This window comes from Oncorhynchus tshawytscha, linkage group LG12 (assembly GCF_018296145.1).
Source record: "Oncorhynchus tshawytscha isolate Ot180627B linkage group LG12, Otsh_v2.0, whole genome shotgun sequence".
In the NCBI taxonomy this organism is placed as follows: Eukaryota; Metazoa; Chordata; class Actinopteri; order Salmoniformes; family Salmonidae; genus Oncorhynchus; species Oncorhynchus tshawytscha.
In genome coordinates, this window is record NC_056440.1 from 65,157,638 (window position 1) to 65,170,671 (window position 13,034).

The following is a 13,034-nucleotide window of genomic DNA, read 5'->3' on the forward strand; positions in this document are numbered from 1 at the left end:
GAGGGTCCCTGGCTGGGTCAGGGTGTGGGTAGAGGAGGCAGAAAGCCTTTAACCAGACAAGAACAGGAGGGTCCCTGGCTGGATCAGGGTGTGGGTAGAGGAGGCATTCAGCAGGAGGGTCCTTGGCTGGGTCAGGGTGTGGGTAGAGGAGGCATTCAGCAGGAGGGTCCTTGGCTGGGTCAGGGTGTGGGTAGAGGAGGCATTCAGCAGGAGGGTCCTTGGCTGGTTTAGGGTGTGGGTAGAGGAGGCATTCAGCAGGAGGGTCCCTGGCTGGTTCAGGGTGTGGGTAGAGGAGGCATTCAGCAGGAAGGTCCTTGGCTGGTTCAGGGTGTGGGTAGAGGAGGCATTCAGCAGGAGGGTCCTTGGCTGGTTCAGGGTGTGGGTAGAGGAGGCATTCAGCAGGAGGGTCCCTGGCTGGATCAGGGTGTGGGTAGAGGAGGCATTCAGCAGGAGGGTCCCTGGCTGGATCAGGGTGTGGGTAGAGGAGGCATTCAGCAGGAGGGTCCCTGGCTGGATCAGGGTGTGGGTAGAGGAGGCATTCAGCAGGAGGGTCCCTGGCTGGATCAGGGTGTGGGTAGAGGAGGCATTCAGCAGGAGGGTCCCTGGCTGGATCAGGGTGTGGGTAGAGGAGGCATTCAGCAGGAGGGTCCCTGGCTGGATCAGGGTGTGGGTAGAGGAGGCATTCAGCAGGAGGGTCCCTGGCTGGATCAGGGTGTGGGTAGAGGAGGCATTCAGCAGGAGGGTCCTTGGCTGGTTCAGGGTGTGGGTAGAGGAGGCATTCAGCAGGAGGGTCCCTGGCTGGATCAGGGTGTGGGTAGAGGAGGCATTCAGCAGGAGGGTCCTTGGCTGGATCAGGGTGTGGGTAGAGGAGGCATTCAGCAGGAGGGTCCCTGGCTGGATCAGGGTGTGGGTAGAGGAGGCATTCAGCAGGAGGGTCCTTGGCTGGATCAGGGTGTGGGTAGAGGAGGCATTCAGCAGGAGGGTCCTTGGCTGGATCAGGGTGTGGGTAGAGGAGGCATTCAGCAGGAGGGTCCCTGGCTGGATCAGGGTGTGGGTAGAGGAGGCATTCAGCAGGAGGGTCCTTGGCTGGTTCAGGGTGTGGGTAGAGGAGGCATTCAGCAGGAGGGTCCTTGGCTGGTTCAGGGTGTGGGTAGAGGAGGCATTCAGCAGGAGGGTCCTTGGCTGGTTCAGGGTGTGGGTAGAGGAGGCATTCAGCAGGAGGGTCCTTGGCTGGTTCAGGGTGTGGGTAGAGGAGGCATTCAGCAGGAGGGTCCTTGGCTGGTTCAGGGTGTGGGTAGAGGAGGCATTCAGCAGGAGGGTCCCTGGCTGGTTCAGGGTGTGGGTAGAGGAGGCATTCAGCAGGAGGGTCCCTGGCTGGATCAGGGTGTGGGTAGAGGAGGCATTCAGCAGGAGGGTCCCTGGCTGGTTCAGGGTGTGGGTAGAGGAGGCATTCAGCAGGAGGGTCCTTGGCTGGTTCAGGGTGTGGGTAGAGGAGGCATTCAGCAGGAGGGTCCTTGGCTGGATCAGGGTGTGGGTAGAGGAGGCATTCAGCAGGAGGGTCCCTGGCTGGATCAGGGTGTGGGTAGAGGAGGCATTCAGCAGGAGGGTCCTTGGCTGGATCAGGGTGTGGGTAGAGGAGGCATTCAGCAGGAGGGTCCTTGGCTGGGTCAGGGTGTGGGTAGAGGAGGCATTCAGCAGGAGGGTCCTTGGCTGGGTCAGGGTGTGGGTAGAGGAGGCATTCAGCAGGAGGGTCCCTGGCTGGGTCATGGTGTGGGTAGAGGAGGCATTCAGCAGGAGGGTCCTTGGCTGGGTCAGGGTGTGGGTAGAGGAGGCATTCAGCAGGAGGGTCCTTGGCTGGGGTCAGGGTGTGGGTAGAGGAGGCATTCAGCAGGAGGGTCCTTGGCTGGGTCAGGGTGTGGGTAGAGGAGGCATTCAGCAGGAGGGTCCTTGGCTGGTTCAGGGTGTGGGTAGAGGAGGCATTCAGCAGGAGGGTCCCTGGCTGGTTCAGGGTGTGGGTAGAGGAGGCATTCAGCAGGAAGGTCCTTGGCTGGTTCAGGGTGTGGGTAGAGGAGGCATTCAGCAGGAGGGTCCTTGGCTGGTTCAGGGTATGGGTAGAGGAGGCATTCAGCAGGAGGGTCCCTGGCTGGATCAGGGTGTGGGTAGAGGAGGCATTCAGCAGGAGGGTCCCTGGCTGGATCAGGGTGTGGGTAGAGGAGGGTCCTTGGCTGGGTCAGGGTGTGGGTAGAGGAGGCATTCAGCAGGAGGGTCCTGGCTGGATCAGGGTGTGGGTAGAGGAGGCATTCAGCAGGAGGGTCCCTGGCTGGATCAGGGTGTGGGTAGAGGAGGCATTCAGCAGGAGGGTCCCTGGCTGGATCAGGGTGTGGGTAGAGGAGGCATTCAGCAGGAGGGTCCCTGGCTGGATCAGGGTGTGGGTAGAGGAGGCATTCAGCAGGAGGGTCCCTGGCTGGATCAGGGTGTGGGTAGAGGAGGCATTCAGCAGGAGGGTCCCTGGCTGGATCAGGGTGTGGGTAGAGGAGGCATTCAGCAGGAGGGTCCCTGGCTGGTTCAGGGTGTGGGTAGAGGAGGCATTCAGCAGGAGGGTCCTTGGCTGGTTCAGGGTGTGGGTAGAGGAGGCATTCAGCAGGAGGGTCCTTGGCTGGTTCAGGGTGTGGGTAGAGGAGGCATTCAGCAGGAGGGTCCCTGGCTGGTTCAGGGTGTGGGTAGAGGAGGCATTCAGCAGGAGGGTCCCTGGCTGGATCAGGGTGTGGGTAGAGGAGGCATTCAGCAGGAGGGTCCCTGGCTGGTTCAGGGTGTGGGTAGAGGAGGCATTCAGCAGGAGGGTCCTTGGCTGGTTCAGGGTGTGGGTAGAGGAGGCATTCAGCAGGAGGGTCCTTGGCTGGATCAGGGTGTGGGTAGAGGAGGCATTCAGCAGGAGGGTCCCTGGCTGGATCAGGGTGTGGGTAGAGGAGGCATTCAGCAGGAGGGTCCTTGGCTGGATCAGGGTGTGGGTAGAGGAGGCATTCAGCAGGAGGGTCCTTGGCTGGATCAGGGTGTGGGTAGAGGAGGCATTCAGCAGGAGGGTCCCTGGCTGGGGTAGATCAGGGTGTGGGTAGAGGAGGCATTCAGCAGGAGGGTCCCTGGCTGGGTTCAGGGTGTGGGTAGAGGAGGCATTCAGCAGGAGGGTCCTTGGCTGGTTCAGGGTGTGGGTAGAGGAGGCATTCAGCAGGAGGGTCCTTGGCTGGTTCAGGGTGTGGGTAGAGGAGGCATTCAGCAGGAGGGTCCTTGGCTGGTTCAGGGTGTGGGTAGAGGAGGCATTCAGCAGGAGGGTCCCTGGCTGGATCAGGGTGTGGGTAGAGGAGGCATTCAGCAGGAGGGTCCCTGGCTGGATCAGGGTGTGGGTAGAGGAGGCATTCAGCAGGAGGGTCCTTGGCTGGTTCAGGGTGTGGGTAGAGGAGGCATTCAGCAGGAGGGTCCTTGGCTGGTTCAGGGTGTGGGTAGAGGAGGCATTCAGCAGGAGGGTCCCTGGCTGGTTCAGGGTGTGGGTAGAGGAGGCATTCAGCAGGAGGGTCCTTGGCTGGTTCAGGGTGTGGGTAGAGGAGGCATTCAGCAGGAGGGTCCCTGGCTGGTTCAGGGTGTGGGTAGAGGAGGCATTCAGCAGGAGGGTCCCTGGCTGGTTCAGGGTGTGGGTTCAGAGGAGGCATTCAGCAGGAGGGTCCCTGGCTGGTTCAGGGTGTGGGTAGAGGAGGCATTCAGCAGGAGGGTCCTTGGCTGGATCAGGGTGTGGGTAGAGGAGGCATTCAGCAGGAGGGTCCCTGGCTGGATCAGGGTGTGGGTAGAGGAGGCATTCAGCAGGAGGGTCCCTGGCTGGTTCAGGGTGTGGGTAGAGGAGGCAGAAAGCCTTTAACTTGACAAGAACAGCGGCACACTGGGAAACAGCCCTTGCCAAGAGGAGAACCTGTCACTAACAATAAAGGAGACTTGTGGCCTGGAAAATGAACAGGTGACAGACAATGGTGTGCTACGTTTGGCTGTCCATTTCAAGTAACCTACATTTTAATATGTACAAAATCATTTTTAAAAATGACGCAACAATAGCCGAGTTGTATAATCATTAAACATAATCACACTGCAAAAGTATGTTGTTTGTATTGGTGTTAATTGTACAAAAACAATTCTTGCTGAGCTGCCAAGGTGAACAAAACAATAGGTCTGCCCTTTAATCAAGAGGCTGGCTGAAACAATTCCAGTGCTTCTAACAATAAAGGTTTGAAGTTGCTAAGATCCTGCAGGTGTTTCCTCGTGAAGGTGTGGCTCAAAGAAACTCCCTCCCCTCTTCCTCCTCCCCCTTTTCTTCAAATCTCTGCTCTCTCATCAGTAATAATTAGGGTCAGAGGGAGAGGGGGCTCAGCCCCTTATGCCAAGGAAATCCATTTAGAAAGAGGATAACGTCTGTTGATCCCAACATCTGACTCCAGCCAACCAGCTACTTATTAGGGTGGCTTAACCCCCCCCGTATTTAAAGCGTGGGGCCCTAAGAAAGACTTCAAGGCCAAAGTTGGCACGTCGACGTTCACACACACTCGGGCCATTCTTAGGGTCACAATAGTTTAGCCCACCCCCCACGATGACAGACACACACGTCCCACCCATCCCTCCTGGCTTTTACAAACTGAAAGTTTAAGCCTATATATCTTCCAGAGAGGCCGTCTGCGTGCGTCCATCTGCCTCCTGCTGAGAGGGCAAGGTCACACGCAAACACACGTATACACATCCTCTACATTCTACTCACTCAGCTTGCTTTAATAATCCATCGCATGGTGCCATGCTGCTGAGTTAGAGGAAACAAGGATTAATAAAGACCATATGTTCGTTTTTTTGCACAAAAAGTTTTCAAGAATGTTTTTCTGAATTATTTGAAGTGAAACATAGTGAGGGATTCTGATTGTCATCTGCAGTCTATACATTCATTGTAGCCTTCACCCAAAATTCCACAATCCATGATTTGACTATTTGATTTGTAGAGCCTGCTGTGTGCCTGTGTAAATGTAGGGCAGGCGCCTTAATGTCTCTGGGAGAAAGAAATGGAACATCAGTGGCTGTTTGCTTTCGGCTCTGACCTCGGTCCCAACACTCAACATAGGTATTTCTCATTCATACAGTCACAGATCACAACAATTCAGAGCTAATTTGAAACAGAAAAAAATAAAATAATGAAACCAATCCATGAGGATACTCATGTAACACTGAAGAAGAAATGTGGTTGGTTTGAAAAGTCATTAAGTAATGTGTCCCCTCTTCAGGACTTCTCAAACAGACACCACAGAGATTCCTATCACCCATTTACAAAACATGAATGCCCTCGAATAACTCACTAAACTCACATATGGTTTTACACGAACAGATGATGTTTACATAATATCATGTTTAACATTAAAAACGCCATATAAAATGAGCTCCACAAACAAAAAGGCAAAATCCAGTCAACTTTCAAAGACATAGATATCATGATGTTCCCAATCTCTTACATACCCTTTAGCATACAATGTGAAATGATAGAAAGCAACATTCAAATGTAATGACATGATTGTCATTTTAGAAACAGGCCTACTATTACTCAACAGGCCTACTATTACTACCTACTGGTACTCAAATACATTTACAGTATTTCTCTAAAAACAATGTGCCAGTAATCTGTTGCAGACGAATACGTTGCAAAACTACCATAAACCTATATTTGAAATACTTCTGTCTTAAATGTATTTATCTATGAGAAGATAAGATTATATTTGCTGAAGTATAATCTAATTTTCTCTTAGATACACTATGATTTCAAGTGATTCATCTATCCCATTTCTGCAGTTTGTTCATTTGTGGTTTCTAATGTGAGGCCTTTGCTGATTGGCTGAGAAAATAGAAGCAGTTCCTTCTGATGATCAGGGCTACAAAGGGTGAGCTCTTCTATGGAACGGCTAAGCTATGTTTGTGGTCTTAAGCAAACAAAGAACAAACAGAGCAGCAGACCCCAGACCTGAGTAATGTTTCTCATTCAGTCATCGAGACATCCAACAATATCCGCTACTTAATCATTGTCATGTGATATAACTGTTGTTCCACAGTGAGTAACAGCATGGTATGCAACCAGGATCTACAAGCATTCAGTGGTAATAGACCATCACTTTCACCCGCAGAAAGTGGCCAGCTGAATAGGCTTCGCCAAGTTCTCGCGACTCCTGATACACATCCATAATTCAACCCAGTGGAGGTCGGTGCTCACAGACACTCAAAGGCACTGTGTTTAGTCTTCAGGCCTGATTAATGGATAAAAAGTCTCATTCGGTGGCTGGAAATCTGACTGCTGATCAATTAATATCTCCTTATAATGTCTTTGTATGTAATTAATACCTCTTTAAAAATCTATTTATATCTGCCAACACCAAAAAGAAATCAATACTTAACTTTAACTGACCTTAAAGTGGGGTAAAAGCCCAGTGAGTGGTTGAGGTAATGAGTCAGGTTAACCGCGAGAGATTAAAGGTGGGGTATTTTCTCTCAAGCTAACGGGACATCAGATATCAACAGGTTACTGACCTGGGTCTTCATGGAGACACAGAGAGGATTACACCAGCTAACCTCTGCTAAATGGCGACTGTGTTTTGGACAGGGGCGAGGAGTTAGGGGCGCCACCCATCACTCAGTGGCCCTGGCCGGCTCTACGTCCTCTCTCCCTGACCTGTCCTGCTTAGGCGAGCCTGCGGCTAAGGCCTACTCCCCCCTCTCAGAGCAATACATGCGCTCACCGGGGACCAATTAACGCAACCAGCACTCGTCTGAATCACTCTATCAATTAGAAGCCACTGAGTATATCATCACATACATTACTGCAGAGGCAGGCCTGGCCGTTGGGTCGGGGTGTGTCTTTCAGGAGTAGTGGGGGAGGAGAAGAGAGAGAGAAGGACGGAGGGATGAAATAAACAACCAGGGAGTCAGGCTACAGTTGGACTGGCTGCTGGACTAATCTGTGAGGGCGGCGGTAATTAGGAGTCCCCTGTGGAACTCGTAGCGGAGCGCGGCCGATGTGTGAACATGACGCTGGCTGGCAGGCAGGGAGGCACCCCCAACCGCCCCCTCACAGGGTTAAATCAATATTTTCAATCTCTCAGGATCAATCCGGCATCTGAACACAAAGAAAAACCTGTTAGCGTCGACCAATATGTGTAAATGAAAAGCCCAACTTTGTGGCCCTGATGTGGTCTTGCCTCTCCTCCCTGTTTGCTTCTCTTTCACTCACACAGGCTGAAAGTAAAAACCTTATCTCTCAAAGTTGTGAGGGAATGCTATCATTTTCCAACAGAGAAATCGCACACAATCCTCTCTGTCAAGGCTGTAACAATCTGACAGCTCCAATCAGTCTAGAAGAGATAGCTGCCTGTGATACAGACCAAACACGATAGTAAATGATTGTAAATGATAGTAAACATGCCCAATGTGATCATTTCTCTGCTGTTGAGATATGAGTATAGAAGTCTTCTAAGAGCAGCTCCTTTGTCTGCTTCTCTGCAAAAAACACTGTGCAGTATTGGCAAGGTTAGCATATCTCCTACCTGTGCTTCATGATCCTCTTCATGAACAGACTTACAGTTTCTACAGTTTAGAATACTATAGGCTTTACCTTGGACATACAATCACAGGCTTCAACATCTGCTGCCAACATTAAATGACAGGCTTTAGGAGCACTGGTTGAAAAATATAGAGTAACAGTACAGATTCCATTCTTACATTGATTACACAGAATGGTTTCGTCAGTGTAGAATGGTTGGTCTCATCAGTAGAAAGGGTTTCATAAATATAAAATGGTGCCATCATCAGTGTTAACCTGATGCTCTACATGAATGGAGAGCACAAGACACTGCAACTTTAAGAAACCCAGAGTTTCAGCGGTTTACTCAAACAAAAGCAGCCAATTGGGAGCGTGCAACCTGAAACCAGCCCAGCTCTAAAGAGACTCACACAGGCTTCCCTGCTGGGACACACCCCATAAAGTCCCTGACACACACAGGCAGCAGAATATTCCCTACTAACCTAACCCTGCTCTCACATGCAAACATTTCCTGAAAAAACATTGAGCAAACCTCGGTCAAATCACAACTGAGCACACTGTAACCCTCTGTAGTCTCTCTTCCCTGCAGGTCAGGAGTTACATGGCACCTTTAGAAAGCACTCTTTCTTCTCTTGTTAGACCAGGATGGGACTTGAAAACCTGATTGTGTCCTTTATATGGGAAAAACAAACATTGTATTTTGTACAATCATTTAATGATAAAAACCAGCCTCAGTGTTGATCATTTTAGGACACAGAGGTCCGTGTTTATGTGTGTGTGTGTTTAGCCTACATGTATGTATGTGTGTCTGTTTTGTCTGTGTATAAATGTGTCTGGGTTCTCACAGTCTCTAAGAAAGCCATCTGAGATTCCATGGTACATTCCATTCTGATGAGGAGCCTGTGTCTGGACATTGATAAACCAACTGAGGTCCTGACCTACAAAAGACAAACTGAGACTGCTGTTCATAACAGACATACCAGCTACTGTATGCTGATGGATTTACATAATATACCGAAAAGTCCCTAAATGTCACGAAACAAATCCAGCGGAAAGAGATTTACAAGCATTTTCCTTTGTCTAACCCTGACATATGGATACACCAAAAGTATCCTCAATATTCATAAACGTTGCATGCTATCTCAAATCAAATAAAAATCAAATCTCCGTTCCTATTTCTGCGTCTGCGAGTAAGCTGCCTCTTTAGCACTATTTAAGCTCCTGCCAATAGCATCTCGTCACCCACTGGTCAACAAATAACAACAACTAGAGTCCAGGGCCCATTGTTCTGGCTGAGCAGCCAAGCGTGGTGCAATCCCCCAACAGCCTGCGGCTGGTTAACGCAGCAGGCAGGCAGACAGGAGACAGGAATCTACGACAAGTGCCAACATGCCATGCCTGGTCACACCTCACACACAGGGTCACTTCAATAACAACACAGGTTAACACTGGGGTCTACATGCTGGGGAGACCCCTACTAAAAATAACAGTACTGATCATCAAAAAAGCAGAGAATCTCGATGAAAATCCATTCGAATGTAAATTGATTACATAAGCGATATGAAATCCAGTTGTAAATATAACCCGACCTGTTTCTATCACCTGTCCTCATACTCTTCGAGCTGGCGTATTGCGTATTGAACGAACACACACACACACGTCTCTCTCTTCATTGCCACGGGCACAAAACAACAGGTGCAGGCAAGCAGCAGCAGGATTGTCAGCGTTGAGCTTGGTTTAAAGTGACAGCACAAAGAGCACATATAAAAGGTACCCTCCTTGAATTTTAGAGGCTGAAATGTCATGTGCCTTTGAGTCTCGTTATACTGCAACAATCTCCCTTTGAAAATCCGACAGAATTTTAAGGAGCAGACAATTGGAAGCATTGTGCCTGAGAATAAACAAAATATACTGTAGTGAGTGGGGCAGGGCGGACGACAAACAAACAGAGAGACGGGCAGATAGAAGCAGAAACATCTTCACTGACTGACCCAGAATGACTACATAACTTGGTGTGTCAACCTATGAACTCATGACCTTTACATCCTTTACATTATTCAACACAACCCCCTGCTAGTCTCACAATGCTAACATCCAGTCCGTCCAGACTAAACTCAGATTACACTTCAAGAGTTCCTCTTATCAGGAGAAAAAATATAATATAATTGGAATTTTTCCTTCATGTGTGTAAAAACACAGCAGTGCTCCATTGCCACAATGGCTCAGGAACAAAGATGGGATTATTGTGGAGGTGTCTGATGCCTCTCCGTCCTGAAGTTCCGCACACTCCAATCTGTGTGAATGCAGGTGACTCAGGGAGCCTGAGCTGATCCCAGAATTCCTCATTATCCGCCCAGCGGGGGATCTCAGGTCCGCTCGCTGTCTCTGGAAGCACTGCAGGGCCGGCGAGGCGGGCCCCAGAGGAGCACAAAGCTGGGCCATCGGGGGTGAGCCAGGTCTGCTCATTATGCCTAACTCATCCTTGGCATCCCTGCAAACCAAGTGCCACTTAGTGCCCATAGGAGGGACATGGGTCGGCCCACTGATGAGATGACAGAGCACACAGCATAGCAGTAATGGGAAAGCTTTGTTTCAAAGGACAAGAAGGACCAATACATACGTGGACTGTATGTGGACTGATAGTGTCGCCAATCTCCAGAATCGTATGTAACGCCCTGTCTTACCTGTACCTTAGTCATCAAGCTGAAATGACAGAAAGCCGTAACATTTTCCACCTCTAAACTCAACAGATGCAGTATGGTGACTGACCAGGGTCAGATAGGGCCCAATCAGACGACAGCCTCCAAGAGCAGAGCACCTCTGAGTTCCCCAGACAGATGGTCGTTTCACACATCATAATCATTACTGTTGCCACGGCTTCACTGCTCCAACACAAACATATTGTGATATTTAGACTGGTTTATGATAGCTGTGCCAGTGCTTTGTCTACATTGATGTAAAGTGGAATCATTTGCTGTGGTATGTAACACACACACCAGAGGAGTTAAACAGCTCTGCTATGGTACACTAGAATTAGATACAGCCATCCTCTTAAAGTGATGGGTGTAAAATACAAGAAATGTGACTATAGGCAACACCTGGGGAAAATGAATGAATTCAGATTCTCTTTGCCAGCAGTAAAATTGCAGAAATATTCACTCACTTGTAATGCAAGGCAAGCGCGTAAATGCAAATATACAGTGAATACATTCATAATGTGGGGCATGTCATTTCATGTGTCAACCTTATTTCTGGGCTAAATAGAGGTTTGCACAGCAGGTGAATTATGTAAGCAGCAGTGTTAGGGGCTTGGGGCCACAGCCACTTTCTCACTGGGCTTTTCATGATCCTCTCATCAGCCAGCCCAGGGCCAGGCTCTGCCTACCATGCAGCTGTGCTGTTGTTCACCCCAGTCACAATTAACCTCTGAGACTGGGCATGGCACCAGCCCCGATGAGACTCAGGGCACCAGAAAGCTCTTCAGGTAAACACTGCCACGATAGGCTAAGAAGCCGAAATTAGACATTGGTTTGAACCAAGAGGCAGTTGCTATAGAGACTGTTGCTAATTAACTGCACTCGGCCCGGGGATACCAAAGGGCTTAAGGGCACTCAGGACGGTTCCTCTTGTGATGAGCTTTATGCACGGTACCCAAGTACTATCCCCAGGGTCTCTCATCACCAAAATACCTGTGTCTCCACTCCCCACCTGTCACAGATGCCATGAGAGGGGCGGTGGTGGTCTGTCTGTCTGTCTGTCTGTCTGTCTGTCTGTCTGTCTGTCTGTCTGTCTGTCTGTCTGTCTGTCTGTCTGTCTGTCTGTCCATCAGGGAACAACTCTGTGGACCAGGATTACAAAGCTGTGTGAGGGGAGATGTTCTATGGTTAGCAGGGCCCGGCTTGCCCTCTTAAAACACAAATCACTGTGGCGTTTCAGACCAATCAATGCCCTCCATCAGCACTGAAGACCACTTCATGGCTTTCTCATCATCTCTGGTGGCATTCTGAAGTGATGCCCTGCGAGCTAGAGCACCTCACTAATGGAAATCTGTAGCATGCAGGGAGAAACAGACACATATCTAACATCGTAAACAAAACGCTTCAGTTTTTCTCTGGGAAATGCAACAGGTCGGTATGTCTAAAGATGAGGCTTTTGCTGGTAAATGTGCTTTCACGGGCGCTACCTCTAGAGATATCCCCTTTGTTCTCTGTTTTTTAAAGAATGACACCGGCATCATACAGATATCCCAACAATCCATGATTGGTGAGAAAGGAAGGTGTGTGATTCCTGAGGGAGATGAAGAGGCTGGGTTGTGAGATTCCTCTTGGCTCTCCAGCCAGACTCAGTGTCTCCTGTGAGACAACATTGCCTCAGTGAGAGCTGCATCTCTCCACAGTGTACAACACAACTACCCTCTAGTTGGCATTCTTCTAATAATAATAATAATACAATTTCAATATTTGAACATTATTTACCATTTTTGTGCAAATATTATTTCTTAATAAAACAATAATATTTGAGTGAAATGATTTTGGTAAAATTGATTGAAGGTAAGATGTTTGATGTTTCTTACTATTTCCTTAATTACACAGTTATTATATGTAAACAAACACTATACCCAGGTTTTTAAAAATCAAAACAGTCCCAGTAAAAAGGCAGCCTATTTTCCATACTGGGTAGTGCTACAGTCCTCTTAATGGCTCAGTGAGTATGAGTGGGGTCACAGTTCACACTATGATGGGTTTGGCACTAGGACCCGGCAGCAGCTGCCGGGCTGAACAGAACAGCTAGCCTTGCCCCCAGAAAAAGCCCACTAACACACTGAGACCAGTTCCAATCTGCTCCCCTTCCCGCCCGCCTCACAGTCCCACCAAACGTTGTGTTAGTTAGGCAATGAAAGAAGACCACGTTCCCCCTCCTCCCTAGCCCCCTGAAAAAAACAAAAACAAATCTTCCTCTACACACTGTCTTTCAAAAGCTCTTTCACACAGCTGAACACTGGCACTCGACCCAGTCTGTTTCCAAGGCACAACAAACAACCTTGTATAGAGCTTTCATGTGCAGCATGTAAGCTTGTTGTCTTCACATCTTTGGATCCATTGGCCATTGTGCTGCAGAAAAGCAATTGAATTATGCAGCATGAAAATGAAGAGTGTTACTCACATAATACATTGTCCATTAACACATCCCTTGATAAACTTCAGTGGTACTTGAAGCATTACTTCAATACAAGAGGGATCATCCCACTAGATCTACACACCTACGCAGGTTGTCTCCAGAACAGCCTGACTTCTTTGGGGTATGACATGCTGTGTTGTTCAATCGTTGCTCAATTGGTATCAAGGGACCTAACGTGTGCCAGGAAAACATTCCCCACACCAGAACACCACTACCACCAGCCTGTACTATTGACACCAGGCAAAGTCGCTTAGGTCAC

The 13,034-nt window shown here is 49.3% G+C and overlaps 1 protein-coding gene across 16 annotated transcripts in view; it reads right to left on the reverse strand.

The window, feature by feature from the left end:
- tead1b (TEA domain family member 1b) overlaps positions 1 to 13,034 on the reverse strand; it is a 60,838-nt gene that overhangs the window by 24,685 nt on the left and 23,119 nt on the right. For 2 of the 16 annotated variants that reach the window (XM_024440179.2, XM_024440176.2), the window contains exon 1: positions 9,187 to 9,294. The exons of 12 other annotated variants lie outside the window; for them this stretch is intronic. The gene's annotated coding sequence lies outside the window, so the exon portion shown is untranslated. Of the gene's footprint in view, positions 1 to 9,186; positions 9,297 to 10,281; positions 10,306 to 13,034 lie in introns of those variants that run through there. 2 more of the 16 variants (XM_042330928.1, XM_042330927.1) reach the window with 2 other exon arrangements.